Raw genomic sequence first — 23,070 nt, forward strand, 5'->3', positions numbered from 1 at the left:
CTTTTCTGGAGTATCTCCATGTGTTGACAAGTCTGGAGTTATTTAGTGCTGTTTTCTCAGTAATGGGAATACGTTATGTCAAAAAAACGGAGATTAGGCAGGTGGTACTAAATTCTTTTAGTGACATCTTGCTAGTGATACCTTCAGGGTAATTTCTGGATGTGCAGTTCATTAATATGTGTGGCAGAGCAGCTAGTGCGTAATTATGTGTTCTGTATGCTGACACGGATTTTTTGTCTTTTTTTTTTTCTTCCAGGACTCCACTGTTGTGACTCCAATCATTCTCAGAACAGATCCACAGGGATTTTTCTTTTACTGGACAGATCAAAATAAGGTAAGAGAAAAGGTTCCTGCTCCAGAGTGGTTCTTTCTGTTTACTGTGGTTTGATGGGCAGGAGTCAGGAGGTGTTGCATGCCAGTCCTGGCACGGCAGGCAAGCATTACATCAGCATACGTTCCTCTGCTCTTGTGGGGAGAAAATACAACAGGCCTGTGGCTCATCCTTTGTGCACAAAACTTGGAGAGATGAATGGAAGACTTCGTAATTTCCAGCAATCTTAATGATCTTATGGCCAGTGAGGTGTATAATTCTTCTGGTTTACAGTCAAGGATCAATATGGGATGCTGTTGTTGTTCATAGTTGGCTTGTGGTTTCTCTGTCTTGCCTCCCATACGCTGAGGATTTTGGCTGTGGTGCATGGCAGACCCAGAATTCCCAAAGGCCAGAGCTCCCTTTGAATTCTTCCTCCTGAACTGCTGTGTGCTCCCTGGCCATGCCTGGTGGGCCACGTCACTAAGTTCTTACTAATCCTCGCTGGACACTTACTTTCTTTAAAAAACATTCCGGTATGCTTAGATCACTCCTATGGCTGGGGAGCTGTTGGGAAAGCTCATCGCCTGATTCATCGCTGTGTTACTCCACTTTCACATCCGTGTCACCCCATGAAATCAAAACTGTCATCTTTCCAGCTGTTGGAGACTCTGGAGCTGCATCAGGGTGAAAGAGTATCAGTACCCTGGGCAATTGGATGCAGCTTGTTACATACAGCTTATCAGACGTGTAGTAGCAAATTATTGTTGCAATTAATATAGCAAAATAGCATCTAAACTATGAGCTGAATGTGTTCCTTTTTTACAGATGATTTTTCAAGTACTTATGAAGTAAGTGCTTGTACTGGTTCCCTGGTGAAAATTGTTAGAACTTGGTAGTGCTTGAGCTTTGGCCTTGTGTTGGAGAATACGCCAAAATGACTAAATACATACTTGTAGTATTCTGGCTATGGAAACCTGGTTAACCAGTTGAGTAGCTGTTTTTCAGGAGTTCCTGTTGATTTTATGTTTAGATACCGGTTCAAAAATTGCTTGAGAAGGTAGCAACCATTAAAGTTGCAGACTGTACAGGCAATTTGCTGTTGACATTAGATCATATTTATCTTCCTGTGTTTGATTTTTAGAGGAGATAGAGCACAGTTTTGAGTCAGTGTATTTGGAAATCATATCATGGAGTTATAATAAAAATCTTGTCTTACTTTGCTTGTGCTTGTACAAGGTGGTGGTTAATAGTGGGTTCATCTGTTGACAGTCCGGAATTGTTAAATTACTGTCCGAAGAAGCAAAGTGAATTCCCTCGGAAGTTGAAGGCTATGACTGATTTACAGCAACCCAGTAGCTATGCCAGAACACAGTGCAGTCTTCTGGTTTGTTCCTTCCATGCATAAACGAATTGTATAAGTTGAAAAATAACAGCAAACTTTGTAATAATAAATGGAAACCCAGAGTTGATTGGAGAGTTTATTTCACTTTTTAATATGTTTGGCACTAAGACCTCCTTCAGTTTCCTACTGTTGTCTGTAAAAACAATGTCTTGAAGCAGTTCTGTGAAGAATAGCTATTTATAGAATTGTTCTCATATAAATACATTTTTTCATGAATAATGCTCAGAGCATTTTTTAAAAGGTTCGGTATTTGTACAAGAGACGCATGTGTCAGTTTGATTTTTAAACTTGCAATTCAAGCCTCTGTAAAGGGCAACAAGAGTTTTTTTTTTTCTGGTTAATAATTCATGACAACTAGGTGAAGCTTGTTTCTAAACACCATCCTAGCAGCATTTATTTAGAGAAAGTAAATATATTTTTATTGGGGTGCTGATAATGCAAAGACCAGGAAGGAAATGCCACTTTCTGCTTTTGCAGAGAATGGTTGGGTTCATGTTTATTGTGCAATTACAGGTATATTAAAAAAGGAGGTTATATAGGAAATTCTCTTCATTTCTTTCTCTTTGTGTAAAGTGGTCCTGTGATGATAGTGGAACTACATGAAGAAATAATATCAGGGTGCTACACATCATGTATGTGATTGCTTTCTCTTTTCCCCCCCCCAGCCATTATTTTTTTAAGTAATTGCTTTTGTCATAACCAGGGCCTTTTATTTTCTGAGCATGGAGGGATAGGCCTTGCTAAACAAAGTGATGAACTGGGAGAGGCCTGCATGCCAGCATCCTTGGTCAGATACGTTTTCCTGGGAGCTGACTACAAATGGGTATGGAGACAAGGCATGAGTTGCAGCCATCTTTCTAGCCATTTGACTGTCCTGTTTGCCAGACACTGTGCAAAGCAGTAAATTACTGCCTGGATAATGGTATGTCTTTTAAATTAGGAATCTGGCTCCTTTAGTTGCTGTTGCCTTATCAGTAAAGTTATATAAAAATTACATAAATCAGTGGGAGGATAAAAAAACCATAATAAAAGAACACTCCCCTTGTGTTAAATTTTTATGTAGCTTAGACAACTGGTGGTTGTAGCTCTGCAGCTTTCTCTGGCTGGTTGAGTTGCTTTGTGTATTGTGTTCTTGTTCCCTTTTCTGTTTCTTCTCTGTTGCAGATAAAGAAAAACTTTATATGGTATCTGGTGTCTAGCATGTATCTGGACAGTCCTTTAGATTGCTCTTTGTACAGTCAGCTCAAAATTCCTGGTGAAGATGCATGTTCAGTGCAACCCTCCATCAGTGTCACTGACCCCATCTTGTAGGTCTCCATGAACCAGCAATCCTCTCTGGGTTTGCAGCCTAATTGGTGAGTCTGGATAATGCTGGAGCCGAACAGATGATGGGTCAAAAAGACTGCCAAAGTCATTCTTACCAAGAAATTTTATATATGGCTGGACTCTTCACTTGCTGTCCCCTGTAGCTTTCTGATAAGTTAGTAGTAAATTTCATGCTTGCAGGAGCCATATGCTCCTAATAAATCATGCTGGGTCTGTAGTTTCAGATTCATGCCACTTACGTTACACCACATGTGGAAGACTTAAGGTGGCCATTGTTGAGATATGAGATATCAGTGGCAGCCAGGCTTAGTGGAGCCATCCTCTCGGCATTTATTTCTAAGAGCTGAACAGAACTTGGAAAGAAGGCAAGCTGAAGAGGCAAAGAGCCCCCAGAAGCCTGCTTTGCAGTAGAGTGGCCATCTGACAACTTACAGGCAAGACAAACAGTAAACTAATTGCTCAAGACTCCTTCAGTGCAAAATAAGTATCCGTGTGCCTCGCCGTTTCTTCATACCTCTGTGTGATTTGACCATTTAATTATGTTTGGACTGGCTTTGATGTGTTTGATGCGTTCTGCTAGGTACCCAGGTCCAGCACGACTGCTTTTGGACATTAGCAAGAGCCATATTAAAAAGTGGTTGATCAGACTTCTCTGTTTAAATGACTTTATCAGCAGATTAAACAGTAGCCTATGACGAAAATGCATCCAGGTTCTTCTGACCATGTGCTGTTTCTCTTTGGTTTTTATGTGCTAGGTTCACCTTCGCTGCCCATCCTAGTGTGGTTATAGTTGCAATGAAGGTCTGTTAAGCAAGTTAATTTAAGCTCTGATCTTGCAATTTGGTAATAATAATGTGGTATCCTGCAGTTTGACATGCATACTGTGTATTTGCATATTTAAGTATATTTTGCTGTCATCAGTAAAGATAATCCTCCAAAATAAAGTCATACATAGCATTTTGCTATTTTGTGATAACAACAAGGAAACTTAAAACTTTTTGTTTTAAACAGATGGCAGGCCAGCTTTCTGGTTTTAATGGTATTTTTTTAGTATGAAATTCTTCTGTTGCTGAAGGTTCTGGAATATTTGCTTCATTTGTATGCAGTGTGCTGTCTGATTTCATATTATTACTTGAATGATTCTCAACATGGGTTTTAAAAAAGAAAAAATAATTAATGTGACAAGCTAGCGTCTGTTACATATCTTATTGTTTCTGTAATGTTTCTTAACTATAGCAAAATCGGACAATATTCATTGCATTGCTGTATTTTTATGACCTGACTAAAACATCTCTCAATTCCTCACTACTTTTTTTTTTTTTTTTTTTTTTTTTTTTTTAAAAAGGGAATGGCATTTCTTTCACTTTTTCTTATTCTGGTCATGAGTGTTGAAGAAAGATAAATCAAAACTCAACCAGGTGAAGAGAAAGTCTACTAGAATAAAAAGAACTGATAATAAAAAACATTTCTCAGGAGATAAGAAGAGGCTGGAAGCATTTGGTGTGTTTAGCCTAGCTAGCAAAGCCAGAGAAAGACTGTGACTTCTGTCTATGAGTAAATATATCAACGGATGCATAGGCAGAGTAGGAGAAGAAATATGTATTGCCAGACAGCTTGTGCATTATTATTCTTTCATCCTTTATCTGGAATTTGTTACACAATCAAATGGAGGCTAGGAGAAAACACTTAGCCATTACTCAGTGCAGTTCTGACACTGCTGAAGAAAAGGAGTAAAAGGAGGAAAGCACCTAATTGCTTTTATGGTGGAGCCATTTAGGTTTTTAAAAGTCTGAGGATGGTATAATATGCTGTTGTCTTCATCTCCTAGCACATAGTGATTTATTCCTCTATTTTTAAAGCTAGGTTACCACACTGGCATGGCAGCATGCTGAAAACAGAGAATGCAGACCCAGTCTCATCCACAGCACCATGAAAAGAGATCAGCTAACAGTCTGTGTCATGAAACTAAACATAAGCGTCCAGTCCTGGGGAGTCAACAGTGATTTCTGATGCCTTCTGCAGAAATGCTGTTGTGAACAGGTGATGATCCCATTTGTCCAAAGGAAGCTTGCATTGGGAAACTACTGCAAGTGCTGAGGTGATACCCTGTAGGAGGGGATGTCCAGCTGAAGCTTCCCTGCTCTGCCAGATGCCAATAGAGCAGTAGCACAGCCCGACCGAATGGTTTAGCAAGGAGTCCCTGCTTCAGAGGCCAGCTTGCATGATTCATACCTCAAGCTTTTAAATGTATTTGAGAGCAGGTGGGTTGCTGAGACCACAGTGGTACAAAAGTACCTACAGACAGCTATTTCTTCCAGCTCTGACTGACAGGCTGAGGATATCTAAAGGCAGAGAGACTCAATCTGTACAGCTTTTTAGTAACAGGGAAGGAGCAGGGATGGTTTCTCCTTTTACAGGAATAGGCCTGCTTTTTTATGTGTGAACATCGCTGATAGAACTTGTACTAATATGCTGTAGCTCAGCCACAGAATATGAGCTTGCTACAAGAGCCTGTAGCAATAATACTGTACCTTGAGCTGGAGCTTTCTCACTTCATAAGACTGCATGAAGCAGTTCCTTATGATAAAGGAGGAGAGGATTTTTCTGACTTGGAAGGTCCTTTTCCCTCTTGCATCCTGAAGTGACCGTGAGTTTCTTTGGGTCTGAAAAACCACCACGGACCACAGAGTGAATGTGTAAAGTGGAGCCTGAGGGCTGTAGATAGGATTCTGTAGGATTAGGCTTGGCTTCAGCATGTTTGTAAATTCTGTGGTAATCCCATTGCCCTCATCCAAATGGAAGATGATGTGGCACTTTTTCAGCTGCTAGGGATTTTGGCTGTGTTATTTAAGAGAGTTGTGTCTGTTTTGAATTGGGGCTTTAAAACAATTGGGTCAATATTTGGACAGCCCTATGGGTCGAAGATCTTTTCATTACATCTGTATAGGTTTTACAGTACATTTGATTAGCACACAATAAAGGCTGAAGTTAATATATCAATATTTAAAATATACCTAATAATTTAATGAGAAGAATGCAATATTTAATAGTACTAGGCTTAAAATTACCTGCACCAAACCCCAACTGTTTGTCTTAATTTATTCAAGAGCAAAGTTACTCAATGATGCATCTCACTGCTGAAAATATCCAAGAAGTGCATCATTAAACATGTATTCACACTTCTCTCTCTGGCATGTAAAAGGGGAAAAAAAAAATCTAATTAAATAGACCCTTTGCAGAACTGGGATTGTAAATATCATTAATTGAACGAGAAAAGATAGTGCATATCTCTCCACATAAGGGATTATTTTAACATTTACAATTAAAACTTCACTCTTCTTCCTCATTCTTTTAGGATCTCTAGCATTTAAGCAGTAAACATCCTTTATTGTCAATTTTATTTGATAATGAATATTGGATACAGGGGCCTCTCACACGGTTTGTCATACGAATGGATTTGCCTTTGCTTTAGCTGCAAAACAGTCAGAATGACTTAGATCCATGTAGCACACTGGTGTTCTACCAGGCACTGAACAAGGCTTGTATATTTGGGTATTTATGTAGTGGGGTTTTTTTTGTTTATTAGTAACAAATTCTGTATTAGATGACTTGTGTTCTCAGTGCTCTAGTACTTATGGTTCTTCTTGATGGACTTCTGTAAAAACCTTATGTTTAATTTTCATAGGCACATTCTCTAGTGTGAAACTGGCATGAATGAAAACAATACCAAAGCTAGGAAAGTTTCTTATCAGGAGGACCCTTTTGATATCAGATTATAATCCTTTCCTACTGAAGGGGAAGTTAAATTAATTCCATGAATGGCATTGCTCAAGATTTGCTCCATTTACTGCATGTGTGAACTGAGTGGGAATCTATGGGGGGCTGCTTCTGATTTTTGAGGCTGGGGTCACTCACTATATTTCAGTTGGAAATTTAAGGAAGGAGGTGCTGAGGAGGGGATGCTAGTCTCTTGGCACGATTAGATGGAGTTGGGTTGTATTTATTTTTCAAAACAAGTCAGTCACATGCTAGAAGAGGTGACACAGAGTAGTTTTCTCTGGAAATCTGGATGTCCCCTGGGACAAGGAGTTGTGGTGATGCGAGGTTTTGCTTTTCAATGATACTAGGAATTGGGAGCGAACCTGAAGCAGCTAGTAAAATAAAGTGGGGGCACAGCAAATAATCTGGGTCTTTCCTGGGTTTTGCAGTTGTCTTGATTCATGAATTTGAGGTCTGTTAGCAGTTGCCATAATGGCATTAGAAACTTGAGACCAGGGATGTTGTTGCTGGAATGCAAATGGAATTTTTTGAATAAGGAAATGACCCATAAATCTTGACATCTAAAGTTGTCTGTCTGTCATGTTTTTAATGAGAAATGGAAGAGAATCTCTTCAGGGATGCAACTGCTTGCTAAGGGACCGTTGTAACCATTAGGCTGAGCAGTGCAGAAGTCAGAAGTGAAATCCTAAAGGTGAGTTCTTCCTCCAGTGAAGATGCAGTTGTGATATGCAGCATAAAAGCCAACTTGTCAAAAGTAGAGAAGCTAACTAATCTGTATCGGGGGATCTCAGCTTGGGGGGTCCTGACACTGGCTTGGAGGAACTGAGGGTAAAAGGTATTCAAAGGTTGAGCTTCTACCTCTGATAGCAGCCCAACCAGTAATCCTGCAAAGTTCATCTGCCTGTGTTTGCTTTCTCTTTAATATAGAAATAACCCCTCACCTGTATCTCTAAAGGCAGTACCTAGGAGTTCAGAAGTAGAAACCAATACATAAGCTAACACCCATACTGATGGGTCCGTGCTGGAAACTGTGTGCTAGTGCCTCTTTCGGTGAAGAACACTGCCTCCTCACTGGCTTAAACTCCAGAGTTTGTATCTTGAAGTGAGGAAAATTTCTACTTCAACAGTTAACACTGTAGGGGAGTCAGCCTAACAACAGTTCATGGTCACCTGAAAGTTGTAGCTCATGTTTTTTCACAACCACTTAAAAAGTCAGGACGTGAGTGGATTAAAAGAAGATGGGGAGAGTGGTAAGGGGTTGCCACAGAAAGTGAAAATGGGAGGAAATATTTCATGAAGGTCAACTTCCCATCAAACTGCTGATTTCATTTTTGAAAGGAAATCTGTCTGCTTTCAAAACATGGAAATTGTTCAAGGCCCATTAGGGAAATGGTACTACATCAAATACAGAAGATCTCTAATAAACATTTCCCACTGCTAAATATCTCACTTATTGCTGTGAGGGAGGCAGGAATAGAAAATGAATTTGGGGTTTAATCCACAACATAGGTCCAGTTTCTGCAATGAGGAAGACAAAGAACTTCAAAATGGGAAGATGACTCTGGAGTCAGCCAAAGTTAGGTACTGTTAAATTCTGAGGTACTGAGAACAGTCCTAACATATTTTGTGATATGCAAGAATATTATCCATACTGTCTAATTGAAAGTGGGTTGTGACTTTCCTATAAATATGACACTGTAGGTTGTCTTTTGCTTAGATGGACCAAGATCTGGTAAGATCTTTGGATGTAGATATCTGTAAATGTTAAATGTTACCAAAAAAATTGGAAATGAGTTTTTGTGCAAGAGACCTTTTATGATCTGGCTGCTCAAAACTGTTTTGTTGTTATAATTTTCACCTTAAATATTTCTGTGTAGAAAATTTGTGGCCAAGTTGACTAGCATATGCTAAAGTGACTTCTTTAGAGAGTGTCTGTCAAGCTTTCAAATGCTATGTGACTTAAATAAGAATTTTCTTACAGTTTCCATCTTATCAGGTCATAATACCATTCCATGCAGCAGTAGGTACTTGGCCTTAACTAATATGAATGCATGCTTTTAGGAAACAGCTGGGAGTTGGGAGACCTGGGTACTTGCCTTTTCTTTATCATGATTTGCCATAACTCAGCAATGGGCTGCTCTACCTCCCTGTATTGCTTTCCCCTTCTATCCTGACTGTCTATTCGAGAAGCGCTCTGAGTAGGGCTGCAGCAGGGACAGCCTGTTACTGCCTAATTAGCACCTGGTACAGCGTGGTTCCAACCCACTGCAGTACGTGTGCTTCAGTGTTAGAAGATGTTAATGTCTTCTAGCTGAGAAGGGCTTGCAGTAAACAAGAGACAACAGTTTGTAGTAAGCTAGCCTTCAGTCTCTTTTCTCCTCAATTAAAAAGTCTCTTGTGTTTGTGCCCACAGCTTGTACATAGATTTTGTTGAATATGCAGCATCAGCTTTGCTGACTGACCTATTAGAAGCCAGTTTTTGAACTATGCTAATAGGACATCAGAATTCCTGATCGCTGGGAGGATAACTGATCTCTTGGTGTGCCTGTCAGATTGCCTTCTCTGCTGAAGCTCTGCCAGTTCAGATACTTCTCTCTAGCTCTTCATATCCTAGCTGTTTCCCCTCCCTGCTTTCAGGTTTGTTTGTTTGTTTGTTTGTTTGTTTGTTTGTTAGTTTTTAAACTCTTTAAGAGATAGTGCACTGAAAATAATTATCTTTAAATGGCATATATTCTGTCTCCATAGAAAAAGAGTTCTTGAAACACAAGAGACTTGCAATAAATGTCAGTTTTGCACTGATACTTGCCTTACTTGTTGTAAGGCTTTTTACCATTAAAAATGTGGACTTGCCCCTGCTTCCCTCTCCTTGCTTGCTCCTACAGGCTTGGTATGTTACAGCAGTTACAGCACACTTGCAGTTGGCATCACACAGAGCAGAAACTATAAAGCCCTTGGCCCATATGTACAGTGATAACAATGTACTCCATTGTGCAACGCTGCCTTCCTTTTTGATTTGGGGCTAGTGCGTAAGGACAGAAGACACTCTGTAGGATCCTTTCCTAGAGAATCGTCTTTCAGTCCCATCTTCTCTGCTTTAATGATGTCAAACCCTCAAAAGAGGGGCAACTGTCTGAAGAGGCTGTGCCTTTCCCTGGCTGTTTTGTGTACGTGTGCACATGCATATGCTGCCAGTAGGCAAACCTCCTTTTTTGCCTTTTCAGAGTTAGGGCTCTTGACGAGACAGGAAATGAGTATTCGTCTTTATTAGTTCTTCTAATTAATCTTTCCACATAGGCAAGTTTTCCAGTGTATTATGACTTCTTGACGTCATTGTCCATCCTTCACTTATTAACAAAGAACAATAATAGGCGTATGTTCTCATCTATGATGTCTGGTTTATGACATTGTAGCTCTACTAATGTCAAGTCGTTCCTCCTGCACTTGCGCAGGGGGGAAGGAGTAGGCACTGTGACATACAGGATTTAGGTTTCTGTCTTCATTCATATCCCAGGAAAAGTAATTTCCAGTATCTGAATTTTTAGTGTGGAGATTGAGCCTGCTTGTAAGACTGGCACATGCCTTTATCCAAGATGCGCGCTGCATCATGTGAGAGGAACAAGATGTACTATTGTACAAGAGAACCGTTAGTGGCTGAAGAACATATTTAAATCCTGAATCTCCAGGGCATTTTAAACACTCAGCTGCCCAATTAGCCCAATATCAATGCTGTCTGTGGAGGTATATATAACATTGCTATTTCAATGCTGCAGTTATACATAAAAAGTGAAATTCTACCCCTGCACCACATGCGCCACATGAGTTCTCGTACTGTTTGGGGGCTGGGGATTACCAGAAGCTACCCCTGATTTCAAGGCCGGTCACAATGTGCCGGCAGACCTTTACTGAGCCTTTTGTTAATGCTGCAGCTGCAACCTGTGCAGACACCATCCAGGCGACAAAGTCTGCCTCAAAATTGGAGAAGCCTGTGGGTTGTTAGCCGATATCACACAGCTGTGCTACCAGCTATTTCAAGTACTGTTTATTGATGGCTACCTCACAGCTGACCTAGGTGAATGCTGTCTTGCTGATCGCAGTATGGTGAATAAACTGTAAATTGTAACGTATCTACCTATGTCTCACTCAAGAGGCCTATGGATAATTTGGACAGGTGGTTTACTAGCCAGGGAGCTGATTATCTCTGACTGATAAACAGCAGTAAGTGCTGTTTAACAAGAGTGATAATAAAAATATTGATTAGCAGGGCACAGCTGTCTGGTACTTAGTGATGGTCATTGAAGCCTCTGTTAAAACAATAATGAAATTCTGAAGGAAGTTTTTTGCTTTTTATTCTAGCTGCTCTGGGTTTACTCAGGACAGTTAGATGTAAGGCCTAATTTAATAAAAAGTACTATGAAGTACTAATAGTACTAGAACACTACTGCATGAAATTTAGGAATATGGCCAAAAAATATGCAGGAAGTGCCATTAGAGAAATTTATCTTAGGCACTTTCAACTTTAAGACTAGGAAAAATAAAATATATTCTGTATTTAAGGAAACTTTAAAAACAATACAGTATCTTACTAAAAGTGGCTGTATTCTGTAATTTCCCTAAAAATAAAGAAATAAATAAAATTGAGGTGGTTTTTCTGCTTTTAATCCAGATTTATGTGCTAAATAGTAAGATAAGCATAAGACTATGTTGTTCATGAAGAACACCCTTCTAAATGAAGGTAAGACTTAGGACTTCCTTGAGCTTGTTTTTTTTTTTTTTTCCGCCTTGCCATGACGTCGACATTGCGGTCGCGAATCTTAGTCATCTGTCAGGCACTTCTGCCAGCTGGTCTTCCATAACCAGATCTTCGCTCTGTTACTAGCCTGTGCTGTGATTAAAAGTTCCCAAACATGCTTGTAGGGAAGCTGGCATCATGTGTGTTGAGCAGCAGCAGGGCTCTTCCAAGGACAGTCTGAGTCTTGCAGTTGTCATCCCCTTCCTAGCAGTCACATACCACAGCAGAGAACTAGACTGGATCATTAAATATCATATATGCTTCCCCTGCCCTAGGAAAATATCTGGTTGTTAGTATACTTTTGGGATTTGAAGATAGCTGGAGCTTTGTCTTTCAGTTCTCTAGCTGAGGACTTTTCTGCTGAAGTTGAATAGTCCTTAGGTGCGAATCCACAATGGCTTTTTACTAGCGTTGCCTCAAAAGCAACGTGGTTGGTTATAATAACACGATGGTCCATAATTCAGTGAGGTGGCTAATAAGTAAACTGGTACCTGACAGCAAAGTAAAATGCTGTAGTGGTTGTGTTTTAAATAATACACACTGTAAAAATTGTATTCAAAGGAACTCAGTAGACAGTGGACTTTCTTTCTGTAGGTGGGAAGTACATCCTCTCTGCAGTTTGCAGCTTTGAGTTGGTTGTAAACTACTTGTATGCAGAGTAAGTTAGCTTATTCACTTAGAATGTTATCAGTAAGTGTCATAGTCTAAAATTATCTCAGCTAAATCTCTGGCTTTGCACTGTACCCTTTTGCAGATGTACCAGAAGACAGAAACCTATAGACATTTTTGCCAGCAAAAGTTGCTGGGAAGAGCCTGTCAGAGATGCTGCAGTAGTGCTCTTTGAGCATAATGATGTCACACATACTAGATGGATGAGGTGAAAAGCTTCTCTCATTAGAGTTGCAAACTGTATATTTTTAAAATGTGGAAAATCAGTTTGAAAAGTGGCACTGCTTTTCTGCTGCCAGAAGTAGGTTTTCAGTGTACTGCCTGCAGATGTATCATGTCACTGACAACTCATATCTTTTGCATATGAGTATGTTGCATATCCAGATTTAAGTCCCTCTTAACGCCTATGTTGAACTTTTAATTAATATTTTTACTGAAATCAAGAAGGGTACACAGGAAGGGGGCATAGGTAATATAAAGAAAGCTGGAGGTCAAGTCAGCCATTTGGACTTGAAGACTGAAATATGTGTGATGTATTTGCAGTCACCTCCAGAATGTTCCTACATTTCACTGATAAAAATTGTTCTGGCTTCATAGCCTTTGTGTAAGGTGAGAATTATCTACCCTTTTGTAGTTACAAGGGTGGGGAAGTATCTTAGCCTCTTCAGAAGTCCTGTTGCAAAGCTGATGGGAACAAGATCTCTTCATTCCTTGAAAAGGCCATTTCTCTTGGTTGAGAGGTGACAGAAGATGTTTCATGATGTGGAGTGAAGCCTTCCCCTTTTGCCGTTCTCCTTGGCATTTCATGCAGGACTTACCAGGGTTCAGGCTAAAATTGCGTGTCCTCCTTCCTCTTACTGGTCCTCCTGGCTCAAATTCTGCTTCATGCAGAACAGATACGATCTGCGTACAAAGCTCTGTCTTGATTCGTATCTGAGTTTCCTGGGCATGTCCCGTTTTCTCATGCAGAAATCTTTCTCTGTGCAGAAGGATGGCTTTTGCCATTTCACTTCAGTTTCTGGATGGACTGTATAGCTCTGATACATCCATATTATGTTAAAACAGCTCTTCAGAGATTGCCTTCAGAGCAGATTTAAAACGTGAAGGAGGCTTGTACGTGATTGGACTGGCAATCAGAAATGTAATTGTGTATGACATGTCACTTTGTGTCACCTTCTTTAGAGTGCTTACATGCATGTATAATATTGTAGCTAAAAATGTGAGCCTGGAAATAACAACATAAGGCTCTTACCACTGCAGAATGCAGGCATTTAGCCACAGCCGTCCATCTAAATCCTTTAGATTTATGCTGGTACTCGGTCATGGCCACTGAGCAACTTCCCTGGATTTATGCCAGGTTGATGGCTAATGGAACAATCTTTTTATGATCTGTTTAGCTAAATGGCTATAATAATGTGGGATATTAGAGTAACAGATGCTGTTGACCATCCTGCAGTAGATCAAAGTTTGTATATACAGGAACTATGCACTTCCTTTCAGAGTCACGTGTATAATTTGGAGCTTCTCATTTGTTGCTATGGTATTATATCGTCAGAACAATGAGAGACAGAAGTGGTAATTTTAATAAATTAAGTCAAAAGTGCTCATCTGCAACAGTCTCAGCTCAGAGCCTAGGGAATAGTTCTTTGGTATCAGTAGTACCGAAAAAGGGTGCTCTGCAGATGACTTCCAGACACTGTTGGCATCTAAGGATTTCAAAGACTTGAAATACGAGTCCAAACTTGCTAAAACAGTCCTGTGTCATAAGACTTAAGAGATGTCTGGCTCACATTGCTATTACGGTTTTGTGTGGCCTCAGACTATAGCCCCTGAAGCACAGACGACCAGCACCTGGAGTTGCATTTGCTTTCTGGGATTCTCAGACTCGAGTCCAGCATTCAGCTTTGACTGCACAGTGCAAAGCATGGTTGTGGCTGGCAGGTCACACCTCCTGCTTCCAAAGTGGGTTGGGAGGTGAATAGAAAAAGTAAGAGATGTAAATGAAGCATCCAGCTGGTGACTCTGACTAGACTTTCTTCTGTGAACATTTTCCTAGTGTGAGAACAGCATACTTCAGTTTTCCTTTTTTATAAAGTAGGAGAGTGACTGAGCACTATGAGATCACTCAGGGTCTAGTGAGACTTTTGGCCCAATCTCCCTCTGCCAGATTCAAAAGAGGGATTTGAAGTGTGGAGCCTCAACATCTATATCTGAGATTGGTGAAACCGAGCTGTTTCAGCTGTGTATTAAATTGGTACATTTGAATTTAATCTACATGATGATGACACCAACATGAGGATAATCTCTGAATCATGAGGGCATTATCAGTTGACAGTAAATTCCCCAGAGACTAAAAAGATGCCAATTATATGTATATGACTGAAAGAGTAAGATCTAGAGGAATTAAAAGCACTTCTCACATAATCTTAATGGACTGTTTCAGAAATTGTAAAATCTGCTCCTTTAGTATAATACACTAGCATCATTAGATATGTTGTTTAATTGGCTTGGCTTTATGTTTGGAATATAGATTGTTGGGTGGTCTTAATGTTCATATATTGTTATAATTAATTATACTGTTAATGATTTACAGAATTAGCCTGACAGCATGAGAACAAGTGTGTCATGAGCTGTAGAGTCCTATGCCAAACAAAATAGCAGCGTTCCAAGTTGAAGACTCAAACTGAAAAAGCTACTTTTGTCCCCGTTGCAGGTCTGGTAAATATAAGACACAATCTTCGAATCATTCAAAAAAAGAATTGCCTTGTGGCTTCCTGAATAAAATCCCCTTTCTCTCACATCTGTGTTTCTTACCTGTAAAGCTGGAGAGTTTTCCTTTTGCTGGCTAGGCAATGAGTTCTTCGTAAACACTATTCATGTGCATGGGCTTTGATTGAATATACCAGTAACGTGTTTCTACATAAGAGGGGCGTGTGCAAGGAGAAGGTACCAGACTTTGAAGCTTAACAACATCAGGGATGTGACAAAACTCAATTTAACCTGGGTGTTTCAGCAGCATGGAGATTGGACTGAATAGAATTACCTGTGAGCATCAAGAGGACTCCACTTAGGGGCCAAGGGGTTTATTACCAGTCAGTTGATATTTTTCTGGTTTTTTTTTTTCCCTTCTGCTGGATTGCAAGAATTGCAACAGCGATAATTCTGTGTGCTAGTATAGCTCTCAGGGGCAGTGACAGACAATCGCTTGCTATCATCTGTCATTGCCCCCTGCCATCAGATGCACTAGATTGGAAAGAACTCTCGGAGGGAATCTTGCCAGTCAGCCTACGAATGCTGAGAACTGATTGCTGCCTAAGGATGCAACTTGCCACAGCTGTGTCTTTGATATTTATTACGGAAGGAAAACTGTCTGACCTGTTAGCTTGGGGCGATATTGTAAGGGCCAGGCTGCATGTGGCCAAGAAATGGATGTGGGCTCTCTGAGTGGGACTCGTAGTTGCCCCAACGGTTGCGGTAGGGAGATTGTAGTTACCTCTTCTTTAATCAAGGAGGCCCAGGGGTTACTGTGATATGTGAGTTGTATGGGCACCAGAGGAGATGGGACTACTTTTTATAGCTTAGGCTCCCACCAGTCCTGTTTGTTAGGGGTGTGGGGCAGCTCTTCCTTCTTGAGAGTGGGTTTTGTCTCAGGACTATTTGCAAAGAAGATGTACTCCCTCATTTTGATAGTGGGATTTTTTAAATTATTTTTTCATACTTGATTCTGTAGGTGTATATAAAATTAAACAGGATAACTTGCAGAATCAAACTGATTACTTTCAGTGTAATGAGGCCTCCTCGCACTGAATGGAATGCTTGTGGAAGTCCTGAATGTCATGTTTGACTTTGGTTATAGTCATGGGGAGTCGGAATAGACATTAGTATCTGCTTACTGTCATATAAGGCAGAGTGAACAATTCTGGTTTAAATCCAAACTTGCTTGGATTTTGTTAAAGACAAATATTATGATGTTATTTTATCTACATCTGTACTTTTCTCTGCACGTATTAGTTGAGATGAAGATGCAGTACTCTAACCTGGATTTGCTTGAAGACACAGGGCATATTCTAATGTGGCTTAATAAAGTTATGATCTGTTTACTTTGGAGATAAATCGTATCTCCTGTGTCTAGTTGTACCTGTGTTTTTTTCCCAGAGATTGACTAAAATGATATTCTGGAATTTTATAAGTGCCACAAATATAGACCTGTATGCCTGTGCTCCCCCCCCAGCTCACAAGTTAATATACCCGTGAAACAAATGATCTTCAAGAAGAGGCTTGAGAATGTCTTTGGCTAATATCATGATGATATGAATGGTAATGTTTGCCCCAGAGACTCAATTCTAGTCAGACAGCTACTAATTAATAAACCATTGCATAAATCAACAAGATAAAAAAACCCCAACAATATATTGCAAGATCCTGTATGATCTGGAAATCTTTTTTTTAACTATGCATTCTGTCAAACTGATGTACGCTGATCACGAAGTGAATGACGTACATTACTTTATACACATTCTATGTAGAAAAGCCTCTTCCTATTATGTAAAGTGTTCTTTTGACCTGTCCTCTTCTTGAATGCCTTCTACATCCTCTAGTCTTTTTTTATTCTGTTACTTACAGAGCAAGTGACTTAGTAATGGTGTATGACAGAGGCTTCAATAAGTCAGAATCATGTTGAAGTTGTGGAGCAGCATGTGGTGCAGTGTTGGACTGCTGATCTTAATCAAAGTGCTGGTGTGCAGAGGTGAGAAGGGAATGGAGGAGTATTGGTTGTTCCCTAACAGTAATGAGCTATAAGCAGACTTCTGGTTTGCATCCACTTCAAAATGTTATGCTGATGATAAACAGCTGTTGGAATTGAAACCTTAGATCAGGAGGCAGATAACTAGTGAATATTGCATTAAATTGAAAAAATAAAACAACAACAAAATAAAAACCAAAAAACCCAACCAAACAAATAAACACCCAAACAAAACCCCACCCCAAAACCAAACCCACCAAAAGCTCCTTTTGCAAACCATGGGGAGATAGCTTAGAACATTTTGTTTCAACTCCAGGTTTTTTTTTTTTTTTTTCAATTAGACCATTTTCTAAGTAGTCAAGCTAAACTGTGTGGTTTTTAAACTTCAGAGTAAGATGAAGATGTATGGTTTTACAGTTGCCCAACTGGGCATTGGAAAGGTCTTTCACTGAACGTTTGTTGTTTCTGGGTGTGGTTTTTTTTTTTTTTTTAAGCAAGAAGTATAAATTTCTGTGCCTCTGAAAATTCAAAGTCATGGAGTATTTATTTTTTTAAGGGTCCATGTCGTGCATGCTGTCAAAATAGAAAACCAGTTATAAGGCATGGTCTTTGATGCTAAATTGGTTTCTAGAGACTAACTTTCTTTGTGTTGTCTTAGATTTCTTCCTTGTAAGTGATAATTCAGCAGTACCCCCTTCACCAGCACACACTGGGGTAGAAGTTCATGTCTTCAGGCTTTTGAACATTGTCTGGCCCGCTGTATAAAATAAGGAGAAGGGTCACACTCCAGGACTTATGGCTTTTGCTGAATTTGAGGTGCTTAATTTGGTGTCCTAGTATACTAGGCGTGTTCTTGTTTTTATGGTGGTGGGTTTGTAGGTAATGTCTATACAGCATGTCCAGCTTCTAAGCCTTTGTTCATGTGCTGCATACTGTGAGGTTTTGTTGATGAACTGCAAATCCTTCAGTTATAGTTTGTCTGTGCAAATTCATTCTCATGACTTAGGGGAAGCCAGTGAACGCTTGTGTCTAGCAGGCTTTGCTTGAAGACTCAGGTGACACTGAGGCCCAAACAACTCCCTACAAACTCACCTGGGGTGCTTGACTTGGCAAAGGGAGAATAGCCTGGGTGACAATGGCTCCACAGAAGGTGGCATGTGGGAGCAAGGATGAAACATGCTGATAGGACCATGTGTGTGGCAAAATTACCATGGTGGTACCCTGCCTCAAATTGAAAGTCGGGGCAGTCTTGGTTCTGTGACTGCCTAGATGCGCAAGTATCACATCCACAAAGGGTGTCTAACCTAGGTGTGATGCTCTGAAATACATTTATTTTGTTGTAGATAAAGTTATAGGCAAGTTAAGGATTTTCTTAGCATCAGACAGGTGCTGATTTTTATGAAGCTTGGTGGCTATGCTGTGCCACACACTGCAGGCACACGTGAGCTCGCCGGGTCTGCAGTGTGAGCCAGCAGCATGTGGGCTAGCTCTGATCCAAAAGCTAGTACTAGGACATGGAGCTGAGCTGCAGTTAGTAAGCCCTCCTGAGCATCCTTATTTCTGATGATAAGCAAAAGTAATTCATTTAGTCTACAGCTGTATTATTAAAGCAGGATTCACTGCGCCTCATGAGTTTGGGGAGGGAAGAGAGGGAAGAAGGGTTTGCTTTTTTTTTTTATATCACACTTCTCTTGGCATTCTCTCTGCAGCTTGCTTACCCTGTGTGTGAACAAGGCTGCTTCTTGTTGACTGATATTGTATCTGTTGGGTTAACTCCTGCCTCTTCCAGCTGGCTCCCATGAGACAGGTTCTTCTCTAGGATCTTTCCTTCTGGCAGCAGTAGTTCATTCCTTGACAATTTAAAAGTCAAATAAAACGATTCAGAATTGATGCAGATTTCCTCATCACCTGTAGCTGTCTAATCCTGGAGTGACAGGTCCGGTGTTTGCCTGAATAATTTGAACCTTCCTTGCAAAACTCTCAATGCAGTGGACTAAATGTCTTTCCTTCCTGGTAATCCTACAGTATATGTAAGAAGTGGAAGGCCTGGTGAGCAGTATGGAACATAAAAATATTGGTAGATTATTTCAATCCTGACTACATTTTTGCTAGGCTTCTCTGAATTTTCTGTAGTTAAATGAAGCTTGGCTTCATCTTCATCTGTCACTTGCCCTTCCGTAGAAAGGTGAGATGGGCCACCAGGCAGCCTCTAACAGAATCCTGGAATTCTCAGCCAGAAACTAAATGTTTTTGCTTCCTAGTGGCATCTTCTGGGAGACAGCTCTTGTCTTCCTAAGACAGACTAATTTTTGCAGAGTGAAAGGTTTGTCTTACTGTCTCCTGGCTGTGCAGAGAGCATTACAAGCTCTTTGGGACTGTGAGATCAGATTTTCCTATCTGAGATCTCAGTGCAAAGTAACTCTTCAGTGTCACTGAAGATGCTGCTGTACCACTGCTGCAGGAGCAGATGATGTTAGTCTGGTGTGACCGCAGTTTCTTCAAGCCCTTTAAGGGTGGGTATAAATGCACTTTTAGAAAGTGTGGGGGAAAAAAGTGTGTGCTTAGGCAATGCTAGTTTGAAATCATCTGAAACACTGATATCTTCATAGAAGAGTGTCGTCTTTAGCAGGGTATGTTTTCTGGCTGTATCACACCTATGTGGGTAATCATTAGCCTGTGTCTGAATCTTTTCCTGAGGGCATTCGGTTTCCCATTTTTGTTAGGTGAATAGCAATAAGGCATAATTTAGCAGAGGAAAGAAGGGATTTCTGCCAGCTGTATATAATCCACACCTGTTACTACGAGTGTAATCATTAACTCGGCCTTTTAAAGTAACTGGAAATAATTATCAGCACAGAGGATATTAGGTGCTAACAAAACTTCCAGGCATGTTGACTTCTTTTAGAGTGGTTTTATGGCTGATTGTGTGTAACCCTTGAGACTTGTTGAAACATTTTGTACTTAATGACACTAAACTTCTGTAGGAGTGTAAAAGCAAAACAAGACAACTTGTAATCCAGAGAATGACTTAATTTGGTGATTTTTGTGTTATTACTGCTATTATAACTTCCTCTGCAGCTCAGATGACTTCATCATGTAATTCCTTGCACTCTCATGGAAAGTGGAGTTGGGGAAACTACAAAACGCACAAACTGCTGTTGCATAAGCATTGCTTGCAGCAAGCAAAGCTACAGGGTTGTGCAGGTGGTGCTGCAGCCACTTCAGCATACACATGGATTTGCATTTGATAGTAAATTGTGTGCTGAAATTATGCCATAAAAGTAGAGCTGTAGTGGAAAATGCAGTAATTTTAGCTTTTATAGTTTTGTCATTGTCTTTGGAGAAATAAAAAGAGACATTGGAGATACGAATGACTTTTTGAGGGTTTGTTGTGTTTGGTTTTTTTTGTTTGTTTATTTTTTGTTTGTTTGTTTGTTTGTTTGTTTGTTTTCTTTTTGGTTGGCACATAGAATTATTTGAACTTTCCTGAAAATAGGGAGAACAGTCTTAGGTTTAAATCTCATTCGTGATTTGTCCTCTGTTAGTGTGAAGGGAAAATTACTTCATTGTGTGATAGTACAAGCAGTCTCATTTGCTGTGTGAGCTGGTATGACTTCCAAAGCTCAGGAAGCAGCCTACTGATTGACTGGAGTAACTAATGAACATAAATTCATATCATTAAAGTTGACAGAAATATAATCTGATGTCTTGTCAAGTTCATTGGCATTACTTTGCAAGAAACTGAAAGTTCTGGGGGAAAAAAAAACATATAATTGTATTCATATGAAACTTACAGCATTTGTCTTAACTCATCAAACAATGGTTACTGAAAACATTCCTAGATGCTTTCTACTAGCCTTAATATTGTAAGGGGTTTGTATTTTTAAGGCAAAACGTCCATTTAAAAGAATTTCTTAACTTGGACATGCGAAAGTGAGAAAACTCATGACTGCAGCTGAATGAATGAAACTTTGATTCTTCAAAGTGTGTACAGAATACAGCTATTGTGTCCTTTTGAAATACTAAAGCTTTTATAGATGGATCTATAAGAGCTAGTGCAACAGAATTAAAATCCTTTGCTTTTTCAGTTGAGTATTAGTTTGATATTAGCAGGTGCTTCAATAGGTAGAAAATACTTCTAAGGCCCGTCCTTTAAATTCAGTGTGCATCAACAGAGATATTCCATTATTTTGTATTGGCTGCTACTTGAGACTTGGGAAATGCTGGCCTGTACTGTTTGCTTAGTTTGTGAAAATATGCAGTTCAGGTGAAATAACGAAAATTTGTTTAGAAGAGTTTAATATAGACACTTTAGAGTATTTTTAACAGAAATCATAGATGAATCTTGTTTTATAAAGTCCGCTTTGATATTTGTGATTATTTTCAAAGTTTATGCTCTGGTACAGTGTTGTGTACTGTATAATTGCAGGATTTTTAATCCAGTCCTTGAAAATTCATAGCTAACTTTTACTCAACAGAAATAAGGTTGAGCCTTTCCCTAATAGGGGTTCTGTCCTTCAGTTGAAATATTAAACCAAGGTCCCTTTTGCTGTGAAGAAATAGTTCCTTCAGAAAGGGCAGGTCATAACCTTGGTGGATTGGCCAAAAGCTCCCCTCTGTCAGGTTGTAATGTTCAAGGCTGCACGACAAATAATATAGTGCCGTAATCCTGCTCTCTTCCAGTCCCAGCTGTAAACTAATTGCATACTTGGGAGAATGGGATCCTGACCTGTGACTGGGCATCCAGTGCCACTGCAATGCAAATAATCAATTTTTTTTTTTTTATCAGTCTAGGGTATGTTTAATATTTAAAGCCATAAACCAAATGTAAAAAGCTCCTTTAATATTTGCCATCTAAATGCTTTTTTGTTGGCTGTTATGGTACTTCTCACTAGACATTTAGAAACCAGTGGAAGTTTAGGATGAGAATTTTTTTTTTTAATGCCTACCACAAAGAAATTCAGGAAGTAATTAGTTGGAAGGTGTAGTAGTGTATGGTGTTGGGGAGAAACCATGGAACTCATTCAGCATTTCATTATAATCGTTACCCAAGTGCTAGCATTTCAAGAATGAAAACATTTTTCCAGTTCATGCAACATTTTTGCTATTTCCCTTTTCCCTAATGTCAGCTCTTCCATTAGAATCAATATATATTTCTGATTGTAAAGCATGCTATTGTATTTTTCATAGAGAAGAATAATAAACAAATTACTATTGCCTTCTGTTAGATACCATCTCTAGAAATTTCAGCTGTTTGAGCCCTCAGCCTGTTTCTCTATGTGTATTTGCTTGTGTTGAATGTGTTCCAGCTCTTCATTTCCCAGGGCCTATAAAATTGGTAAAATTCCCTGGGAAAAGATTGTTTTGGGTACGTAAACATAGTGTCAAGTGTTTTTAGAGCTCAGGAAGAGCAGATGCTTAAAAGTTGTGGGAGTCAAACACATATGTGTAGCATGCTCATGCCCTTCCTCTAGGCAGTGTATTGTATTGGGACATCAGAAGACTCATGATTGTAGAGATTGTCTCCCCCAACAGTTTTATCCATGTCGATGAAGTCAGGAGACAACGACTGCTGTTATTTCCTGGATGATATGTATTTACCTCCTAGAAAAGTTATGCAATAAATAAAGCAAGACTTGTCTGGCCAAGGTTGATGGAAAGTTTCCGAGGAAACTCTGTATATGGTTAGTGTTTTTGTTGCACTTGCTAGAAGAGTAGACATGTAAACATACAAGACAAGCTTAAGTCAGGCTAAACATAGAGATTTATTTTCCAATTAATCGGGTATTTATTATGAAATGTGTAATTTGCAAGTACTTCTTGCAAGATAAACAATAGCTTTCAGGGAAAACAGCAAATGTTTGGGACAATAGCAAATACACTTACATTCCATTTTCCAACATGTGTATTGTCCTTAAGCCAGTAACCAAACCTTAGCATGACACGCTAATTTAAAGAATATGTTTTGTCTTTTCTGTGTTTAGCAGTTCCTCAGTTTGGCACAGCCAGCCCAAGTTTTTCCCGTGTGCCTTCTGCACATGCCTGTC

The 23,070-nt window shown here is 39.7% G+C and overlaps 1 long non-coding RNA gene across 1 annotated transcript in view; it reads left to right on the plus strand.

The window, feature by feature from the left end:
- Window positions 1-23,070, plus strand: part of LOC309669498 — a 110,107-nt gene that overhangs the window by 11,913 nt on the left and 75,124 nt on the right. Inside the window, exon 2 of the long non-coding RNA XR_014268915.1 lies at window positions 257-334. This is a non-coding gene — a long non-coding RNA (uncharacterized lncRNA). The remainder of the gene's footprint in view (window positions 1-256; window positions 335-23,070) is intronic.

Source organism: Vanellus vanellus, assembly GCF_965231255.1.
Source record: "Vanellus vanellus genome assembly, chromosome: 3".
NCBI lineage: Eukaryota > Metazoa > Chordata > Aves > Charadriiformes > Charadriidae > Vanellus > Vanellus vanellus.